Source organism: Hippocampus comes, unplaced genomic scaffold, assembly GCF_001891065.2.
Source record: "Hippocampus comes isolate QL1 unplaced genomic scaffold, H_comes_QL1_v1.1 scaffold122, whole genome shotgun sequence".
In the NCBI taxonomy this organism is placed as follows: domain Eukaryota; kingdom Metazoa; phylum Chordata; class Actinopteri; order Syngnathiformes; family Syngnathidae; genus Hippocampus; species Hippocampus comes.
The window spans coordinates 701,339-724,392 of NW_017842059.1; the positions used below are offsets into that span (position 1 = coordinate 701,339).

General features: G+C 39.7%; 1 long non-coding RNA gene across 2 annotated transcripts; it reads left to right on the plus strand.

Annotated features, from left to right (window-relative positions):
- The first annotated feature begins 1,396 nt into the window (after window positions 1-1,396).
- Window positions 1,397-17,544, plus strand: LOC109510840 (uncharacterized). Of its 2 annotated transcripts, none has more exons than XR_002167203.1 (4): window positions 1,397-1,485; window positions 14,078-14,166; window positions 16,726-16,826; window positions 17,204-17,544. It is a non-coding gene; the product is annotated as an uncharacterized LOC109510840 (long non-coding RNA). The 2 variants fall into 2 exon arrangements; XR_002167202.1 differs by lacking the exon at window positions 1,397-1,485 and adding an exon at window positions 9,703-10,880.
- Window positions 17,545-23,054: the final 5,510 nt, after the last annotated feature.

The window sequence follows — 23,054 nt, forward strand, 5'->3', positions numbered from 1 at the left end:
GACGTATCATGTTCACTGCCCGGTCGTTTCCCCATGATAAAGGATTAGCATTAGCGTCACTTATCGCCGCCACCGCGGTTATTGTTATGGAGCAAAGAACATCCGCGAGTACTGTCAATGCTGTGATTGACTGCACAGCGTCATCGCATCGTATGTGTGATTGCCTGGACACCTGTCACTCACTGAATTATACAGCAAATTGATACAGAATTAAAAGTTACATAGATAATTAATTTGCAGTGCGTTCACTGCGCTGGATAGGTTTTCTTGTGCGCTGAGAGTGTGCGACCAGTGCGCAGTTGCGCAGCTTAGAGGGAACATTGGTGCCGTTGCATCTCCGGTAAATGTAAATCTAAATGAAAGATACCTTTCATTGTATTGCCTCGCGTCGGAAACTTCGCTTGTCTCGAAGCATAAGGCAATTTCCTAGCTGCTGCTGCTCCCTCCTACCGGTATGGAAGAGTACTACATGATTACTCTTCCAGGCGATCGACCGCACAGGCATACATATTGTATAATTTTCTGACCTGACAATATCTTGCGGCAAACCAGTGTACCGCGACACGTGGTTTGTAAAACATTGCCATAGACATTCACTAGATAAAATCTAAAACACTGGCGATTGCTTTGATATTGAAGTGAGGCAAGTGAAGATGTGCATGTGAATTTTGGTTGTGATTGGTCGTCGTTTTGTAACTTTCGGCCACATTAAGCTTTTTTTTTTACACGCACATTCAGTGTTTTAGACTGTCCCCTCAACAAATAGTTTTCCATTTGTTTTTCCTTTGGAAAGATAATACTTAGCTGCCATAGACAATTAGCATTAGCTTAGCATAGACTTTTTGGCCAAGGGCAACAGATTCTGCTCGTCATCCAAATGACTGATTTCTCCCTTCCCAGCCAGTTGAGGAGGAAAACATTTTTAGAACAAGTAAAGGATGAGAGTGGGCGTATTTGAATACAATAAATGAACCAAAACGTCGGACGGCTCCGGGACAAAATGCCAAAGGAGACAAAATGCCAAGTAAAACAAATGTCAATGCGTGTGGGTTGAAAACAGCTAATTGCATCATTTAACTCATCAGTATGCATGACTGCTCATCAGTAGCAGAACTGATTCATTTGTATTTTCTCAATTATTTATTTGTTTTAATGAAAATGTCAGGTCAATCATAGAATTCAAAACAACGTTTTGAATGTTGTCTTTATTTGCTGAAAAAGTAGCACTTGATTGACTGATAAAAATTAACTACAAAAAGGTGTGCTTCTTTTTTCTAAAATAGAAAAAAAGAATTTATCTTGTAATTTTTGTATTGTAATTTTGTCTGTTGTTTGTGATGTGGCAAAAAAAAATGTCTTTAATCTCGTAACGTCTGTCTGCCTATCTGTCTGTCTGTCTTTTTTCCGTGTGACCTCAATACTCCCTGCAGCTCAGTATCCTGACCACAAGACGGCAGCCTTGTCCTTCGCCCACTCATTCCGAAGGTCCTTTCCACACACACGCGCACGCGCACACGCACACACACACACACACACACACACACACACACACACACACACACACACACACACACAGAGAGAGAGACACACACTATCTCTCTCTCTCTCTCTCCAACGTTTTGAAACTGAGTTCCTTCTTAGGTACTGATGAATATGAAGTGCCCGCAGTTTAATACACACTTTTGAAATACCAAATTTGGTCACATGACTTTTACTCACACAACTATGAATAATGTTATTTATCTTTGTGAAGACTGACTGTCAGTGACAAATCATTTAATAATAATAATCATCATCATCATCATAATTTAAAAATTATTTATTTGTCAGTGACAATCATCAACAGTGACATGACAAGGAAATCTCTGCAAGTGTTTATATTTTCAAAAGATTACTGACTCACCATTCCTAGAAAATCACAATGTTCCATCACCGCTTTTAGAACAGGCACCATGTTGGTGACCCCTGATTTAAACTTCGAGAGTTATTGCCATCACTGATTCAGTTAACAGGGGTAAAAATGATGTTTAGCACTTTACTGTACAGCTGATACAGTGGACGCGAGCGTGGCATTGGCTGCCATTCACTGGTCAGCTCTTGTCGGGATCAAAAAATGGCATCAAAACCAACATAACTGACAATAGCTGTCCACTGTCATGTGGTTTTTGCAATGTCTTTAAAATATGATTTGGTAAAATCCAAAATATGTGACACATTTTTCAGATAATTATACCTGAGAAAGATTTCATACAAATCCCACTCAAAGGTTAATGGACGTCCTGGTATAAGTTAAGAGTCGATGATAGTGTCTGAATGAATGAACGTGTTTTTGTCCTTGTGTGGAGGGCACCCAGAGGGGGTGGGCGGGGACCAGACATGGTTCATAAATGACCCCCCCCCCCCTTACCTCCCTACCCGCTCTGCTTTGTCGCACCATGGTGCAAGTCTGTGAGGCGGTCACCCTGTGCGGTTTCGCTCAGGTGCAGTATCGCTCACATGCCATTAGGCTCATTAATGGAGCCATTCAACAGATTGGAAGGAACTAAAGACCCCCACCTTGGGAGACATTTGCATTGTTGCAATATCTTGTTGACTTTTCGTTGTTACTAAGACACCAAAACTCCAGCACATGGTTCATTGCAGAACTAGAGGAAAATTTAGGTGCCAAGATTTTTTTGGAAAAACATACCATTTATTTGCAAATTTTTGTGATGGTTTCAAGAAAATTGGGAATAAACTCTCATCATCAGCCTAAAAAAAAAAAAATTACACTTTTTTCAAAATATTTTAATGCGACGCTATGTTTTTAACTTTTGGAACATCATTGGCCAATGTGTGCATTAACTTGCATGAGCGTGTGACCAACATTCACTACGGGCTAATATTTCCCACAATGGCAGGCTACGGTGGCTGACTAAGCCCAAAAAGTTGCATATATCCTGAGGTTGTTTCGGCTCATCAATGGTTTGCATTCAGACCTGAAATAAACTGCATGAGTCCATTTCGAAAGCCCACCAAGACCACCTCAAAAAGTGGGTCTCGGTCCGGTTGTTTGATTCGCACCAGGAATCATTTTTTGTGTATTCTCACCTGCATAAAAGGTCCAGACCAGCGTGAAAAACGAAGCCTGTTCCGTTTAAAGTAGATGAAACAGTGCAGATGAGAATACACCCTTAGTTAATCTGAAGCCCACCAAGACCACCTCCAAAAGTGGGTCTCGGTCCGGTTGTTGATTCGCACCAGGAATCATTTTTTGTGTATTCTCACCTGCATAAAAGGTCCAGACCAGCGTGAAAAGTGAAGCCTGGTCCGTTTAAAGTAGACGAAACAGTGCAGATGAGAATACACCCTTAGTTAATCTTCACAGACGATAAAGAAGAATGGCCATTGAGTGTTGTTTTATTTTCAGTCAACATCGTTTGTTTTCCAATATCCATTGCTAAAACGGTTATAACTCTAGTTGTTAGCCTGTCTGTGGCGTTTTGCATTGCTTGCTAGCACTGAGCTAAACTGACTTCTTTTAGGCAAAGGTGTGAGGTTGTTTCAAGTGTGCTTTTTTTTCATGTTTAGTTTGAGAGTGAACTTCAACAAACGACCGATGAACAAACTTGGCAACATAATTCAAGAGAAAATATACCTGGTTACATGAATATTTTTTTCTGGTCATGTGAGTGACAGGGTTGCACTGTTTTGAGTAGTACGCTCATGAAAAAATATGAAATACAGAAGAGCTAGAGCAGGTCTAGGTCTAGAGCAGGGGTTAAAAACTCCGTTCCTCGAGCACCCCTATCCTGTATCTTTTCGATTTTTCTTTCCTTCAACACACCAAATTCAAATGATTAGGATCACTTGAGGACCAGAGTTGGTGACTCCTGGTCAAGAGCAATTGTCTTTTTTCTCTTCCTCTTGGTGGCTAAAAAGGTTTTCATGACAGTGTGGCATGTATGTTGAGAGACACAACTTCAGAGCTTTTGTATCTAAAAAAAAACATTCCACTCAGCACAGCACAACTTCAATATAAAATTCTCTTACCAAAGGATGATTTTTCTTCAAGAGAGAAAGAGTGGAGAGAGGAAAACAATGTGCCTCTAATCTCATTTTCAAGCACATATCCACGATTGACGTAGCAGCCAATCAGAAATCCGTTGCTTGGCGGAGGTAACGAGCGTCTTTTCACCAAAGCCAATGTTGTGCGATCCTCTCGTAAAGCTTTATGGCTTTATGTTACCCAACATCACATGCCTGCCCGCGGTACCGCGATAGGGCAAGAGATAAGAGCACAATGTCACCCAAACCAAGACATCGGAATCAATGGCTGAGGTTTTTTTTAAAGGTGCCTTTTCGAAAGAAAACAGACTTCCGGGCGGCACGGTGGACGACTGGTTAACACGTCGGCCTCACAGTGCAAGGTGCAAGGTTTGATCAAGGCTCTGGCCTTCCTTGTGCGGAGTTTACATGTTCTCTGTGCCTACATACGTTTTCTCCAGGTACTCTAGTTTCCTTCCACATCCCAAAAAACATGCTCTTTAGGTTACTGGAACACTCTAAATTGTCCCTAAGTGTGAGTGTAATGGTTGTTCGTCTATGTGTGCCCTGCGATTGGCTGGCAACAATTTCAGGATGTACCCCACCGACTACCCGAAGACAGGTGGGATAGGCTCCAGCACGCTCGCGACCCCCATGAGGATAAGCGGATCAGATAATGGATGGATGGACAGACTTTCCTCTTGACACTATCAAAGAAGAGAGAGACCTTTACGGATATTTTAACACAACATGTAAACAGATAATATAACAATACTTACAGACATGTATTCTTTATCCTCTGTGAGGAATGACTAATCATTACTGCAGCTTACAGAGGAGTAACTTGTGACCGTCTCCATGTGCTGTACATCCCCATGTCTGTATTGTAGTGACTCCAGGTGGCCATGGTACGCACACCAGGAGCAGCACAATGTCCATTCAATTGAAGCAAAAAATATGGCTAAAATTGTTTCATTCTTTACATTGTATTTAATGGTGACAGTACCATATGTTTTTGGAATTACAATATTATGGAGTGCTATTTTTAGGATTTAAAGATTAAAAAGTATTGTGGGTTTTTTTGGGGGGGGGGCTGGGTTGACTGAAATATTTAATGGCATTTCCATTGATTTCACTGGGGAAAGATTTTATTTTAAATTTTGTTCTCGAATCAAACTTCATCATGCATTCATTCTAAAGTAGATATTTCAGGTTTGTTTGCTGTACTTGAGTATTTCTTATTGTGGCAATTTTTGCTCATTCCATTTGAAAACAGTTATGGGTACTTCCTTCTCCTTAGTTTGTACATATAGGCTCGTCTTCTTTTACAACCTCCGCTGATGATGAGATGCCATGCAAAAGAATGTCGATAGAATGAGGGAAAGTCAAGCACTGTTTAGATCTTGGGCGCATACAGTACAAGGTAGTGAAAACAGGGACAGTAGTGACATGGAGGAACCTGAACCTGGGATCATTAATGAGATTGGTACCAAGTACCAAGTACCAAGTGTGAGTACTTTTCCTGCGACTGAGTGCTTGTATAATTCATGTGTTTATGATAAGTGGATGATCTTATCCTTGACAGCAGCGGGATTACGAGGTGATGAGGTGATGGTCCATAAAGGGTTCGGCTCCGATAAGGAAGCTTTTGTTTGAGTGAGGGGAGGAAGACTCCAGCACCTTTCCATGATTTCAAACACACGACGGAAAAAAAAACACGTACTATGATTCTGTGATCCGATGGGATGTACTGTACAAATGTTGACATGTTTGTCGCATGTTGTGTGTCACGTGTGCTATCAGCTCTAACCATAAAAAGGTGGCGGTCCCATGAAAGGAAGTCGTTTTTGTACTTTTGAACCCTCATTGGGGCTGTGTTGGGCTTCATTCCCGATCATTTGCAACCTCGGTCATGACTCAAATCATTTTTATCTCAAATCAGCTTTCCCCATGGAAATGCCATTAAATCCATTCCAGCCGTTGAGTCATGATTAAACCATTTCCCCAATGTTAGAATTAAAAAATATGTGTTACGGTCTTGAACAAGGAAGTTGCACGCTGACTAACTTGTTTTTTAAAAGGTTTGTAAAGGATTTGGTCGCTTGATTCATGTTAAATTAGCATTTGTTTTGCAAAACATAACATACTATCTCTGAAATCTCATCTTAGCTTGATTGACTTTGCATTCTAGTGTATTAGCTTAACTTTACTCTCTCTATCACTTTGAACTTAGCTTAGCTTGACTGGCTTTAAATTTGCATTTGTTTCACTAAAGTTAACACGCTACCCTTTAGATCAGGGGTGTCAAACATACGGCCCGCGGGCCGGAACCGGCCCGCAAGTAGGTTCAATCAGGCCCGCAGGATAATGTAAAAGTGAAAAAAATGCATTAAAGACACAGAATTAATATTTTTAATCAGGTGCAATTCATTGAGTATCCGCAAGGGGACACTGTTTTGATCAGAGAAGAAGACAACAGCAGCCTCAGTCTGTCACTGAGACAGACCCATGACAGCAGACGCTATCAATAGCACTCTCACATTTACACATTTAATAGCACTCTCCTTAGTTTGTAAGGTGTAGGCAGGGATTACGTTTAGATTTTATATGCACGTGTAAATGCTTTAAAACTTGCTTTCTTTATGAATCTTGTTTAATCTTAAAGTGCATTACTATATTTTTCAATACCAATTACTTGTTAAAGTTTGTACAATCAGTGGGATCAGTTGCAATGCATATATGTGAATGATAAAAGTAAATTGCATATTTGTCGAAGGAAATGTAAGGTGCTTCATGAAATGTTTTGTAAAAGATATGTTCATTAAATTTCAACATTTTCCTAATGTTCTTGTGCTTCTTTATACCAAAACAAAGGAAAGACATATTGTTTTGGTTATTTATAGCAAAGTATTGTATCATTTTAATGGTCCGGCCCACTTGACATCTACCGAGGCCGTATGTGGCCCACCATGTGAAATGAGTTTGACACCCCTGCTTTAGATTGTAGAATCTTTATTTAGCATCCATTTAGCTAACCTTTATGCACTAACACTAGCATAGGTTGATTCACTTAAAGTTAGCATTTGTTTAACTAAATTTAACATGCTAATGGCATTTTGGTCTTAGTCTACCTTTATTCATGTTGAGTTAACTTTCATTTGGGAACACTGCTAATATTTTGTTGTGTTTGTCTTGTGGTCATTGAACTTTAGGTCAGGCTGACACAATTTGTTGTGGAAACTCAACTGCTATTCAAGCCTTATTTCGAGATGTTTAGCGGCAAATCCAATTAAGCTAACTAGCCTTCATTTATGCAAGAGAAAGTCCTGCGGTCCAGCAATTTTAGATCCATGGCATTTCACTTACTGTAAAAGCATTCATGCTTTATTACCCCAACTGGAATAGTCTGGTGAGTGCACTTTATACATCATGTTGTTTAACATCCTTATTTGTAAAACACAGTAATTAGTCATTGTATATGTTTTGTTTTTTTGTGCTGTATGATAACTTTTTAATTCTTAAATTTAACCATGCATCTTTTATGAACCTAGAGTGTGAATAAACAATTGCATTGAAAAAAAAAATGCTCAAAGCTCAAGACAGAGCGTGGCAGGTGTTGTAAGACAGGTAAGTGATGGCCTATAGATTGCCCCCAAAGTGCCATAAAATAGACTTTTTTATTTGATTGTTTTTTAGTCTGTCCCTGACTCTAGTCAAGGTTTATTTAAAGACAAAGGACATGGGGAGGTATGTGTTGTGTTGGGAGGGTCACACAGGGGTAAGTCACACAGGTAGGGGACACGGACACGGGTGGTGGGACTGTGCAGTCACCATGTTCTCAATCTACAAACTGGATGTGCATGAGTGGCTGTGGCCAAGCTGCCTAATGGCCCCCAATTATAGTTTCTCTGTCCTCCACAAAGCAGCCAGTGTTGCGTAACCCCCAACTCACCCAATAAGTCTTCCCCACCAGCCCATAGCAACAAATGACAAGCTAAGAGAGCCATGGACACCAGAGCGAATGGTTCATTTGTCTCGTTTTTGAAAATTCAGCCTCTGAAGCTTGAACTCTGCTTGTCATGTTTATCATGAGTACATCCACAAAAATGTCTCAAGAAGCCATGCCAGAAAAGACATGGGAAGGCTTCTGTTTTGTTTTGTTTTTGTTAGAATTAGGAGCATGAAATTTGGTAGGTGTTTCTATCACTGAGTAGACCCACAAAAAGGTGTCAAGAAGCCATGTTGAAAAAGACATGCAAAGGCTTTTATTTTGGTTTTAAGCGACCATTTTAGGGTCTGGTGCACCTCCTGAACCCTCATCAATTTAGCCCCGAAAGCCAGTTTAACATAGCAACAGGAACTTTTCTATCATGAGTAGAACCACAAAAAAAAAAAACCTGAAGAATTTATGCCATGTCATTTTGGTTTGAGGAAACACTTGTAGGCTCATTTTTACCATTTCCAGGTGTCAATCAAAGAGACCATTATCCCCAGAATTTTGTCTAATTGTTACCAAATCTGGACATGCCATGGTAGACGTGATTCATGAGGAGAGTCACCAAAAATCTTAAGAGGCCTGAAAAGACAAATGAAGTCATTTTAGCTTGAAGTGATCATTTGAAAGATTTTTTTTAACAACTTCTTCCTCCTATCTTCAAAAATAAACTCATTGTAGAGATGAGTCTGCTAACAAATTTGAACCACATATATAGACGGATAGGATACTCACACAATACCAAGCGTCATGTGTGTGATGGAGTCCCACCTATTTTTTTTGTACCCTCAGATGAGTTTAAGGTAAAGCTTACCCACCCTTGAGCAAAACCAACCAGCGGTGTGATGGTGGGAATTCAACAACGAGGGAAAGTTCAAACTGATGTTTCGCCAAGTGAGCTGCAGAGGGACGTTTTTTTTTTTTTCCAATAGGATGCCTCCTGAACTCAGGGGCGAGTGCGCTTAATGTGCTGGTGGGCCACTCAGAGATGTGCATGTGAATTAATTTTCAGGATGAGCAGAGGAGTGTGGAGGCTGAGGGACAAGGCTGAGGGACAGAGTCCACTGGGACAAAGGTGCTGGGAGGGCTTACATGGAAGTGTTACGCAGTATGTGTCCACCTGAGTCTGAAAGACAAGAAGAATTGTCGTCTTCAGAAAGAAGACAGGTCCCGGGTACAACATTTGTGAATGATATAACCGTAAACACCCTATTAATCAAATTTGGAGATTTGTATCTAAATATGGCGGCATGGTTAGCGCATTGGCCTCACAGTGCAGAGGTGCAGGGTTCGATTTCAGCACCGGCCTTCCTGTGTGGAGTTTGCATGTTCTCCCCGTGCTTGCATGGATTTTCTCTGGGTACTCCGGTTTCCTCCCACATTCCAAAAACATGCATGGTAGGCTGATTGAACACTCTAAATTGTCCCTAGGTGTGAGTGTGAGCGTGGATGGTTGTTCGTCTATGTGTGCCCTGTGACTGGCTGGCAACTAGTTCAGGATGTCCCCTGCCTACTGCCCGAAGACAGCTGGGATAGGCTCCTGCAGGCCCAGCACCCTTATGAGGATAAGCGGATTAGAAAATGGATGGCTGGATGTTGGAAGATAATTGCTGAAAACATAAACTCTGAGACCGATGTCATACTCAATTGTGGAAATAAAACAGTAAACCAATTTTCACCATGCATTTCAATTTTCCTATTTCCTTTTTTTGGAGAGGGGTGTCTAAAATGACGTGAGGCACTTTGGAGTCTGGCATGAGTTGACCACTATATCAAAATTTGAACGCCGTCTTTTGCATCAAAAATTACCTGGCGCAAGTGGAGGTAGGTAGCTAGCTTTCCCTAAGCTCGAAAACTGCATATCCCCTTCAGATAGTTCACTGGCCTGAACACGTTAGAGTGGCTTGTTGTTGGCCATGAGTGCACATACATCACAGAGAGAAGGCAAAAGAGCAATAGAATTTTCTGGGTTATTTAAAATCCAATGTGACAGACCTTTTATGGACAAGGGCTATGCGCTTGTCTAACTGCTTTAGAGAGCTTCATTGTTGTGGGGTGATATATGGGCAGACTGCTGTCAAGCTCTCACTGTGTGTTCTTTTTCAGACTTTTGTGTGGGACACTGTTGCCACTGTTTGGCAGGTTTTACAATTTGTTTCTTTTTCGACTTCTTTTGTCGCCAACTTCTGTCACGCTTTGTCACTTAACTCAGTTTGTACTTCTTTTCCAGGCTTTTCTGTGGCACACTGTTGTCACGCTTTGGCAAGTTTTCACTCTGTGCTTCTTGTTCAGGTTTTTGTGTGGAAGACTGTTATCATGTTTTGGCAAGTTTTCATTCTGTGCTTATTTTTCAGGCTTTTTTAGCAAGCTTCTGCCATACTTTGTCACTTCTCTCAGTTTGTGCATCTTTTTCAGATTTTTGTGTGACATACTGTTGGAACGTTTTAGCAAGCTTTCACTCCACATTTTTACATAGCATATTATTGTTTCAATTCGCTATGTCTCTCTCTGTGCTTCTTTTTCAGGCTTTTTGAAGCAAACATCAGTCACGCCTTTTCCTATATCTCACTTTGTGTTTTTTTCAGGCTTTTATGTAGCACGTGGCTGTTATGATTAATCTAGTCTCACTCTGTGCTTCTTTTTCAGACTTTTGTGTGGTATATTGCTGTGTAAACCCAAAAGAAGGCCAAAAACTTGTCAACAGATCATTTCTTTGATATGTCATGTGACATCCCTCACACTTTAACCGCTCATCTTCATCACCCATTTGTCGCCTTTTGGTCACCCCTCACATCCATCATCACCTTCATCATCTACACATCCCCCCAAAAAAATGAACTTTGAGCAGCCATCGATGCCGGTGAGTGTCGCCACATGTTCGTTTAAAGAATAACAGAGACTCAACTGGATTGCAGGGATCAGAGAGTGAACGTGAGGTGGACGATGCTTGAAGACGCCACACCAGGACAGGACAGACGTTGTGGTCCACCGAGTGTGAAGCCATTTGTCTTCACTCATGAAATAATAGATAACTGCGGTTTGCACATTAGGTGGCGCCGGGCCAGAATCTTAATCGTTCTGTAGCTGACTTGAATAAACACACACACACACACACACACACACACACACACACACACACACACACACATGCACACACAAAATGTCGATTCAAAAGGAATTAAAAGTCCAGGTCTGCTATCAAAATTATAATAATTATCAATTTATGTTTGGTCCATTTTTGTATAATGTACATTTGCATACTGTACTATATAGACAATAAAAAAAATGAATACAGGGTGGCACTGTGGTCAACTGGTTAGCACATCGTCCTCACAGTGTAGAGGTCAGGGGTTCAAATCCAGGCTCTGGCCTTCCCGTGTGGCGTTTGCATGTGCTTCCTGTCCCTGCGAGGGTTTTCTCCGGGTACTTCGGTGTCCTCCCACCTTCCAAAAACAGGCACGGTAGGTTAATTGAACACTCTAAATTGTCCTTAGGTGTGATTGTGAGCGTGAATGGTGTACCCTGTGATTGGCTGGCAATCAGATCAGGGTGTCCGCTGCTTGCTACCCGAGGACAACTGGGATGGGCGCCAGCATGCCCGCGACCCTTATGAGGATAAGCGGATTAGAAAATGGATGGATGGACGGATGACATTAATGGCTAATCATAGAAACTGATCATTTTGGAGTGGCCTTTTCAATTTTTGTGTAGCTGTCGGTATATGCAGCATCGTATGTAACAAAACAGCTACCCATGTATTTTATCAATACATAATCATATTAAAAGCCATCAAGTGACAATTTTGATGAAAAACATCATAGCACAGTGAAGTGAAAAGTCAGTAAGAATAGTCGGCACCAATGGAGCACAGAATAGACTTATATCAATAAATCTAGATCTATCATTAAATCTAGAACGAAAAAAGCACCAGCAGTATTATCAGTGGAGTCAAACATTCAAATGAATAAATGGCATATTTAGAAGGAAATAGTCCTCCAAAATAGTCTGCATCATTGTTTCCAGCAAAAGACAATATGGTACATGTCTCAATAACATTTTATATACATGCATCTATACAAGCACCTAAGAATTAAGTAAACACAAGTGGTTCTAACAACTATACTGTACATGAATAAGTGCTATTTACAGGAGTGGATGATCAGCAAAAAATAGTCACCAGTATTTTATGCAACAAAAAACTATACACGTATCGACTAATAAGTATTAGTGTAAATAGAATTATAGTCCACATACAACGTGAGCAGTAGAGTGACAACTAAACATGAATAAATCATACCTCTATGTGCAGAAGTGGATATTCGGCAAGAATATTCAGTAGCGTTGTAAGTTCCACAAACAACTATACATGTATCAATAACAGTCCATATACTGTACTGTACAAGAGTAACAACCCAATAAGATGAATCACAAATAAAGATGTGAGCCTTCGGCAAGACTAGTCAGCAGCATTGAATGTATATACACGTCAATAAAAGTCCACATTTAAGCAGTGGAGGGACAACTATACAAGATGTAACCAGATATACAGAAACAAATAGTCAGCAAATAAATAACTGTAATAAAAACTTGCCTGGTAAATTTGATCGGATGCATGTTTTTTTATCATGTACAATCATCCCACATTTTTTTTCTTTGAATATTGACAATGATGAAACTCAGCTGGCCTCTATCGATCTGCGTATAACAAGAAGGAAATGTGCTGATTCCTTCTCAGACGGGTTACATATTAACTGTCAACACCGAGCAAGAAAGACGGAAATAAAAATTACAAAAAAAAAAAAAAGGCTAGGCTGCTACTTGAGATAACCTGCTACTGCGTCTTGTCACACGAATGGCTGACAGAAAGAATAATCTCCACACACTAAAGGTCAACACGCGGCTACCGTCACATTTTTCTGCTTATTGGACATTTTACGAGCCAAAATAAAAAGAGTCGTTTTGCTCGTAAATTTAAGTGAGGCCAAAAATATGCCCAGATAGCTTTGTTGCACACACTAAAAGGAAAAGAGAGGAAAACATAACACGAAAAAAATTGTCACTTTGTACTGATTCAATTAAAATGTATTGTGCTTAAAAGATAAATAAAAATTTCCATGAGCTGATGTAGTAATTATTACCAATTGTTTGTTTTTTTTTTTTTTTAACACATCAACACATTACAACATTAGTTCAGACACACATACAAAACCAAAAACTGCCTGTTTTTTGCTACTTTTTCTCTCTGTTATAAAATAACAAAAAATGCTAACAGACAATATATTGTAAAACAGTCAAATGTTCTGCTTTCGTATTGAACTTAAAAGTTAAATATAACTGAAGGATTAGCCTACATGAGCAGTGATTCGTTTGCATAGAGGGAGCCCTCGTACTACCAATGGTACTTGTACCACATTTTGAGAATCACTGATTCAAGCCACTGAGAACTAGAGTGGCCTCCCTTTTTGTCATTTTAAAGTTCCATGCAGAGAAAAGAGCCTTCCAAATGAATGCTGGTTGAAATCAAAGTTTAATTCCAATTTTGCAGTCTTTTATCACACTCGGTACTTTTCTTGATTCATCAGTGCATGACTGGGCCAGCATCCTAGAAAATAAGTTTCGGAGATTGATAAGCGACTCAGAAAGTAAGTTGCACTTTCATTGGGGTGCACATCAGTAAAATTAAATATGAACCATCTTTTGTGGAATATTCATAGATTTAAGATTTATTTTCTACTATTTTTGCGGAATCCAAATTAGTTTCTTTTCAGGCTTTCTAGATAATCTGAAGATGTTCATTTGTGGACAAAAGAAGAATTTCTTAAAATATATTTTCTATATTTTACATTTTTTTAAAATATATTTTTCTTTGGATTGGCATAAAGTATAGTGTGGGACCAAGCTTTGCCACTAATAGATAGTTTTACTCTCCTCTGAAAAGCCTGAGAAATGTGCTTCTTTTTACTAATTGAAACTCCTCAGATCACTTTAAAACAGTTGCAATTTACCACTATTGAACCTTTTTTTCTTGTAATTTTAGCTTGTTTCTTTTCTTTTCAGGCAACCGAGATGACACTGACCCATATCCAACCTGTGACACTGAAGGTGATGACAATACCTCAGTTGTGGCCAAGAGTGAAAGCAATATGGTAGGAATATTCAATATGATCTGAAATGCCAAAATCTGAGGCAAACAAATATCTGGAATGAGTAATCATTGTCATAGAAATCAACAAGATCTTTAAAAAAATTAAAAAAGAAAAAGAAAAAAATGGCCCAGATTTTATTGAAGCCATTAAATCTTTACTGCAAATTGACAAAAATGGAGTTAGCCCACTCTAGATCCCAGTGACTCAACTGTTTTCAAGAGAGACGTAATGACAACCGTAATTTACATTTAACAGGTAGATGATTCAAAAATAGACACGATGGAAATCCAGACATGGCAGGACTGGCTACTCAACGTATTTTTCTGTTGCTGGGATTAATAACCATTTTGACTCTCCAACATACAGTCATGAGAATGGGATTATTAGGACCCTCCTGCGCCCTACCGATTCTTTCCTCGTCCTCGCAATTGTGTTTTTCTTTGTGAGAAAAGTCATTACCTGCTCGGCTTCCTCGGCCGCTAAACGTCGGGGTCACAGCGCGGCTCATTAATGCGGCGGCACGCACATACGCCGTTAGAGCCACGTTAGCACTGCGCTAGCGGGCCGCCACGGATGGAATGTTCTGGACAAACATTGCATGCTAAAGGCCACTCAAAATCTAACTGACAACATTTGACTTGACTTTCTGTCATTTTTTTATATTAAGATATATAAAATATTCTTTTTGTTGCGTAGGGACAAACCTTTGTATTCTCAGGCCACATTTGATCATTTAAATGAGACGGACGGGCCAGCTCATTATGATGAGCTTTTAAAAAACAAAGATCAAAGGTGCATGGAAAATATGTGAATAATATATTTTAAATTCTACATGTATACATTGTAATTTTGGACATTTATTTGTATTGCATAAAAATTCAGTAACAATTCATTCTCAATTTTGAACATTCAATCAGGCATCTCTAATTATTTAATTTAAAAAATATATCAAATATAATGTTTGCAGTGCATAATATTATTTACCTATTTTTACATAAATTTTAATGATACAAAACCAGTTATTTATTAAGATAAATCAATAAAGAAAATGAATGAATACATTCACATACACATTACATATATACAATACCTATGTAAATGAATGAGTGTGAATGCTTTAAAATATATAAAAAGAACAAACTTTAAAAAGTTGAACAATTATCATGGAATAAAAATACGTAATTCATTACTGTACTAGTACAACTACGACTCCTGATACTAGTCGTGCCACTGCTAAAACGATTACTACTAACATTAATATTGATAAAGAATAAAAAATGTATGTCAATGAATAATAATTCATATTTCAGAACATTCTATAACAATTAATAGACTTAAAATTGTAACAATAATAATCATGATAATGAAATCAACAACAACAATGCCACTTCCTAGAGAATACGTTAAAAAAGATGTAAATTCATTTGCCAAGTCATTACATACAGAAGCCTGTTCCCTGCAGTGCACTAGGGGGCAGCACTGAGTTCAGCCACAGCCAGCCATGAAAGCTTCTTAGTCCTGAACAAAAGAAGACTGCAGTGGGCCGTTTCTATACTGTACTGCACAAGCACACAAATATGCAAAATGTGAGCGTCACTGGCTGCATGCAAATCTCAAACCTCATTAATGGATAACCGAGCAACACATTTGAATGTGCAGCTACTTACATAATTTTTTAAAATCCCTCCTTTATTTAACCAGTTGAAAAAAGTGAGATGACCAGGGTTGTAGCATCACAAAATTAGATATTTTTTTTAATGGTATTTGCATATTTTATTTTCAGTGGGAACTATAGGTGAGTAAAAAATCCTCCACAAAACGCAGCCACTGACAAATACAGTGCGCTAACTCTCTTCATTTTCATTTTCTTCATTTTTTTTTTTTTTTTAAGTGAGAAAATTTTGAGAGGAAAGACACAATTTCAATCTAAATGACAAAAACAGAGTTAGCCCACAATAGTTCTCACTTGGCTCAATTGTTCAACGTGACCCAGTTTCGTTTTCAGAGCATGAGCGCAGGTGTACCGAATGTTCTGCCCTGCAATAGCAGCGCGTCGAGTCACAGTGAAACCAAAGCAGCGACATGGCAGCGTGACAAAGTGCTTCCATCCCTGTGTCAATATTGACCAGCGGCCAGCACGCAGGAGAGAGTGGCGGGGTTTTTGGGGGTCCTAGTTGGTTGTTCATGGTCACGCTATAGTGCACACAGTCAATTTCAAGGATTTGAGGTTTAACAGACAGAAAACGATGTCCAGTCCACTCCAAGTGCTCATTTGTACAATAGCTGTCAAAGTCTGTCAGTTCCAGAATTGTCTGCAGTTGTTTCCTGGTGCTGTGGCATAATCAACAGACAGAATCGAGTCCACGAATTCTGGGTTGTGCTGCTGGTGTCACAGATTTTCAGGACAGACTCAATCGAGCAGGCTAACAGACGTGCCTACGTGGCGGCCATGTTGGCAGGGGAAATGCGTCGCCGGAGTCATTTCACTCTTCTTAGTTATGGTTGTTGTTTAATCAGGAGCCAGTTGTTGTTGTTGTTTTTCTTTTTTTTTGTGTCAAGCCTGTCTATGGTGCCAATCATAAAAGGAGTGAAAAAAAGGAAGTGCATCTCATCAAAGTGACCAGCTGAATGCCATTAACACCTGCCAGAGCACCAGCGAGGTAAGTTTGAATGAATTTTTTTTCAAACAATTTCTAGCTTTTTTGTTCTTATTTACAATAATTTGATACTGTACTGGGCACTTTTATGTCACAAAAATATTACAAAACAAAAATGTCATACTCTTCCGGGGGGTTGTAGGCTCAAAAAAGTTCGTCATTTCAACTGTCAATCAGGGTTAACGACCGACATTTCCCCCACTATCATTTCGTTAAATCGGGGTTCCACTTGTAGTGCTTCAGCCTCGCGGAAAAAATGTTGCATGTCAAAAAAGTGAACGTTACTTATCATCTTTCGTAAAGTCTGGCTGTATATAATTGACAAATATTTGGACTTAGACCATTTTGCACTAATCCCTAGTTTCTCTCCTTTCTTTCAGGCAACATAGATGATACAGACCAGGATCCAACCTATGAAACTGAAGATGATGACAGTATCTCAGTTGTGGGTGAAAGTGTAAGCAACGCTGGCAATGCAAAATTCAGAACAAGTGAAGAAAATGTCAATAAAATTGAAGGATGAATTATTATTTTGTATTGGCACAAATAGTGAATAGTAATTGATGCCCACTCTAAAAGCATTACTTGAAATTAAATTTCTACATTCACTTCAACATAGTTCCTTGTCATGAAGATGCCACAAGTAGGCGCCAAAGTAATACCTTGATTGACTTACCATAAAACATATAATTAAAGAAATGTGGCCCCTGAAGTCAATTCGACTCAGCTGCATGAAATTTGCTAGTCGTATCTGTCATGAGCAGACCCACAAAATAGTCTCAAGAAGTCGCGGTTGATAAGACACATGGAGTTTTCCATTTTGGTTTGAAGCTGTCATTTCATACTTATTTGGAGCATTTATAGAGGACCTTTAAAGGCCAACGACAAAAAGAAATGATGTCCAATTGCTATCAAATTCGAAGCACAAAAACGAGACACCTTGGTGATGCTACGTTGTGAAGAATTTCAGTTTTTGTCATTTCATTTAGGTGGAGCATGGCAGCAAATTGCTATTAAAATTTTAAACTAATCAATTCAGACCCTGAAAGCAGTTTGAGTTACCAACAGGAAATTTGGTTGTCATGTCTGCAATGAGCAGCCCAACAACTAAGTCACAAGGCCATGCTGAAAAAGACACAAGGGCTTTGAAGCTTCCCTTTTGAGTAATTTTGGCCATTTTCAGGTTTTATTTTTTGGGGAGTTTTCGACTAAATTTAGAAAAGCCTCTGTATCCATCAGCAATGTGAAATTGGGTAGATGTGTCTATTGTGAATAGATTCACTAAAAAGTATTGCCTGAAAAGAGACAGGAAGTCTGGCATTTTTGGTTTAAAGCCGCAGCTTTCGGACTCACAAAAAATACTTACCATACGTTTTGCCTGATAAGACATAGGAAGTCTGACATTTTTGGCTCAGAACCCCAATTTGCGGGTTATTTTGTCCATTTCCAGCTGTTCCTCAAAAATAAACCATGAGATTCTGTCACATTGCAAGTAATTTAACCCAATAACATAAAATTTGGTAACCATGGCTCAAGAGTGAAGCTACAAAAAAGTCTTAAGAAGGCAAAAAGACATAGGAAGCCCACCATTTTATTTGGAAGCGGCCATCTTCAGGTTATTTCGGCCATTTCCAGGGGTATTTCAAAAAAAATGGGCTGCTGCTTGAGGGTTGAGATAGTGTGGAAGTGCTCCCAAAAGGCAGCCATCTTAAGGTTATTTTGGCAATTTCCAGGGGTATTTCAAAAAAATGGGCTGCTGCTAGAGGGTTGAGATAGTGTGGAAGTGCTCCCAAAAGGCAATTTAGTTGGCAGATTGGGAGCGATCAGTATGTACGTAGGAACTCAGAACATATATTTGTCAGTGTCATGACTCAGAAAGTTAAAAGCTGTTGTAGTGTGACTCAATTTAAGAAAAGAAAAGAGCAGGAAATGCTCAATCCTTGGTCTCTCACTCACACACACACACACACACACACACACACGCACACACACACACACACACACACACACACACACACACACACACACACACACACACACACACACACACACACACACACACACACACATACTTTGTACAGAGCAAACACATCCGAGCGACTTTCAAATCTTGGGCCTAATTCCAATTTGAACACACACACATAGAGTCACACACACACCTACTTTGTTGTATTGACACAGCGCACACGTCGTGGCCCACAAAATCGGTCGCCTCAGGCCTCGGCGTAGCAAAGATCACCAGCGGGTCATGTTTAGGAATTGGGAGGAGCACTCGGATTCCAGCCTCCTCCATCACTTTCCTCCCAAGAGAAAGAAAATGTTGTTTTTCTTCTATATGACATTCAAATTTGGTAGCAATCACGTAAAATCTCAAGAAGATTGCGTGACTTCCTGAGACTTCTTTGTGGTCTACTCAGGATAGACATGCCAACCAAATTTCATGTTGCTAAGTGAAAATGGCTTTTGGGGGATGAATTCTTTGAAATAATCTGGAGGGCGCTAGTGAGCCAAAATTGCTGACTTTCTGTGTCTTTACAAGTTTAGCTTCTGGAGCCTTTTTTGTGGGTCTACTCAGGACAATCATGCCTACCAAATTTCATGTCCCTAAATGAAACTGGTGTTGGGGGCTGATTTATTTTCTTTCCTTTTTTTTCACGGGGTTGACAAGTCAAATATTTGAAGAAATCCTAGAAATTAGCCTAAAATGGTAGCTTCAAATCAAAATTGCAGGCTGTGTTTTTTCAGGCATGGCTTCTTCGGACTTTTTGGTGAGTTTTTTAATGACAAACATACCTATCAAATTTCATGTTGCAAAATACAGTACAACTAGATTCAGGGTCTGAATTTTTTGAATTCCAAGAGTTGAAACCAAATTCATCTTTGGAGATCTTCTGTAAATTATCTTTAAATGGCAGTTTCAAACCAAAACGGTAGACTTCCTTGGTCTTTTCAGGTCTTACTTTTTTGTGGGCCTGCTCATGATAAATATGTCTACCAAATTTGATGTTGCAAAATCAGCCTTGCTGTATGGGCTGATTTTTAAAAAATATCCTATTGTTACTTCTGCCATCTTGCGAGGGGCGTTTAATTGTTGTGCCTGTCACCATACGTCATCGGCATAAATTGATTAACTGAGATTCATTATTTGTAGTAAATAAAATTTCTTGGAAATAAAATACTGAAAAAAATTGTGAAATTGAATCATTTCCCACGGCCCATCTGATAATCTCTCATGATTGGTGTCGCCGACCTGGTGATTAAATCTCGTGAGCTCGTCTGGGATCATTAACTGAGATTCATTATTTGTGTTGTAAACAAATTTTCTTGGAAATAAAATACTGAAAAAAATTGTGAAATTGAATCATTTCCCACGGCCCATCTGATAATCTCTCATGATTGGTGTCGCCGACCTGGTGATTAAATCTCGTGAGCTCGTCTGGGATCAAAGTTGCTGCCAGTGTGGGGAGGCCGTGATGCAATCACAGCGTTTTTATGGCACATACCAAGATGGCCGCCGCGTGATTTGCATGATTAATTGGGTTTTTGTGCGATCTTGACAACGGCAACCGGGTCTTATCTTTGACTTTTACGAGGTGTTCTCTCCTCGCAGGAATCTGTACCCTAGCTGCCACTCCCTGTTGTGTGGCTGAGTGAGTGGACAAAAGTAATCGAAACACAAAGAGGCAGTGCAAAAATTTTCTTTGGCTGTTGGAGGCAAGAAAGCACCCAAAAAGAGTGTTTAAGTTGGATGATCTAAGGGGGAACCCCCCCCCCCCCACTAATACATACAACTAAATGTTTCTATGAGCAAAGTCAATCAAGTTTTTTCAGACATTATATACTGGGGTGCACAATATTGAACAAACATGCAATATGGACGTTGAATATAGCAGTATCCGTATTATTGCGATATTTAAAATGGACCAAAAGAAAATACATTTTTATCATAGATTGTAAGAAATACATTTTTTTTTTCCAAGCGGAAAATAAGCAAGCTCAATGTACTCTAATTAATTGTAATGCTCCGAGATGTTGTTCACCATTGGATGGTGATGCGCGTTTAAGGGGGCATCGGACAGGTCAAATTCAGATAAAAGCCCTACAATTCCATATGAAATATATTAAATCATCCTCACATGTCAGCTGATGGGATCAATGTAAACATCGCTTAATGGAACTTTTAGTTTAATTACATGATGTACTCAAACAGTTGGAGGATTGATCAATCCCTAAAGGGAGAACTAAGGTAGTGGTGGTCGAGGGGCACGGTGAAAGGTGGGGGGCGTTGTTTGATCCTGGCAGAAAGTTCAGGTTGAGGCTAAGGTCCAACTCACTGTGCGGAACACGACATGGCCGCTGCTTCCTGAATCTCACGCACACACATTGTAGCTCTTGCCCTTTGGAGCTCGCTAACGCTCCCAATGTTCCGCTCCGTGCCCCCACGCGGCTTGCAAGCCACGGATGGACTGAAAAGTTTGCAAGAGGTCATTGGAGCTTCTGGAACATGTCCCTGGCACCTGCTTGCCTTCATAATGACATTTAAGTCTCATCAATAATGTCTTTTTGGACTAATTCACTATAGATGTTTGTCAACAGGTTAGCACGTCGGCCTCACAGTGCCTCGGTGCAGGGTTCGATTCCGGCTCCGGCCTTCTTGTGTGGAGTTTGCATGTTGTCCCTGTGCCTGCGTGGGTTTTCTCTGGGTACTCCGGTTTCCAACAACATTCCAAAAAAACATGTATGGTAGGTTGATTGGCCACTCCAAATTATCCTTTGGTGTGATTGTGAGCGTGAATGGCTGTTTGTCTATGTGTTCCCTGCGATTGGTTGGCAACCAGTTCAGGGTGCAACCCGCCTCCTGCCCAAAGACAAACTCCGGTTTACAAGCACATTCCAAAAAAAAACATGTATGGTAGGTTGATTGGCCACTCCAAATTGTCCTTTGGTGTGATTGTGAGCGTGAATGGCTGTTCGTCTATGTGTTCCCTGCGATCGGTTGGCAACCAGTTCAGGGTGCAACCTGCCTCCTGCCCAAAGACAAATGGGATAGGCTACAGCACACCCGCGACCCTTGTGAGGATAAGTGAATGGATGGATGGATGTTTGTCAAAATACAAGCCATGGAATTCACCCAAAATGGCTGCTTTAAACCATAATGTCTTATTTCCTGTGTCATTTTGTGGATAGCTTTCTGATCCTTTTTTTTTGGTGGTCTACTCATGATTGACATGACTACCAAATCTAATGTTGACAAGGTAGAAGCTGAATTTCCAATTTGGTCGTTAATCAGATCAGCAGGTCTTTAAAGAACCCTCGGAAAAGTACCGAATGAGCCTAAAAAGACCGCTCCCAATCAAAATGGACAACTTTCTGTGTTTTTAAGGGTGTTTCTTCTTGCTCTGAGTCATGCTTAAAACACAAAATGTTACATTGAAGACACTGGTATCTACTCCTAATGCATCATTTTAAAAATTCTGCCCTTGCGAAAAAATAGCAAACTAATCATGACTTTTATAAACCCAACCCTAACTAATCCTACACCTAATTTGAACATCTTTTTACCTTGGCGAATTAGTAAACCTTTACCAATCTTAACACACTGCAGAACCTTAGCCTAATACTGCACTCACTCTAACCCAACCCAAACTCAAACCTTTTATGACTTACTCTAACTGAGCAGAACCCATCACTATCCCAAATCCGAATTAATATTGCCCGTATCCTATTCTAGATGAAAATTCACGGTGTAGTGAGCTCATAATTTTTAATATATTCTTTAGTGCCCCCCCCACTGAATTTATTAAAACACTTTAATCCCTTAACACCCACCGCGACCCTCGTGAGGATAAGCGGTTCAGATAGCAGATGGATGAATGGATAACATCACTGAAAGGGAAAGAAAGAGAAGACTCTGTCACTTGCACAACTCTCCAAATAAGAGGCACAGCATGCTCGCTTCAAGGTGTTTATTGATCACTCCGACAAAAACTGACATATAAAAGAAAATTTAACATTGTATTTTCAAACACAAAAAAAAAAATGTCCAACCAAAAAAATTCTAAAAGCCTGCTAGCTTAATGCTAATATACAATGCAAATTAACATAGACAAGCTAAAAGAAATTTGCATCAATGTCACGATAACTATAAACCTTGAAACAATTGCTGCTTTATGGCTCTTCTTGGCTATGGCAGCCCAGTTTGGAATTTTTTTTTTTTCCTTCCAAAAAAAG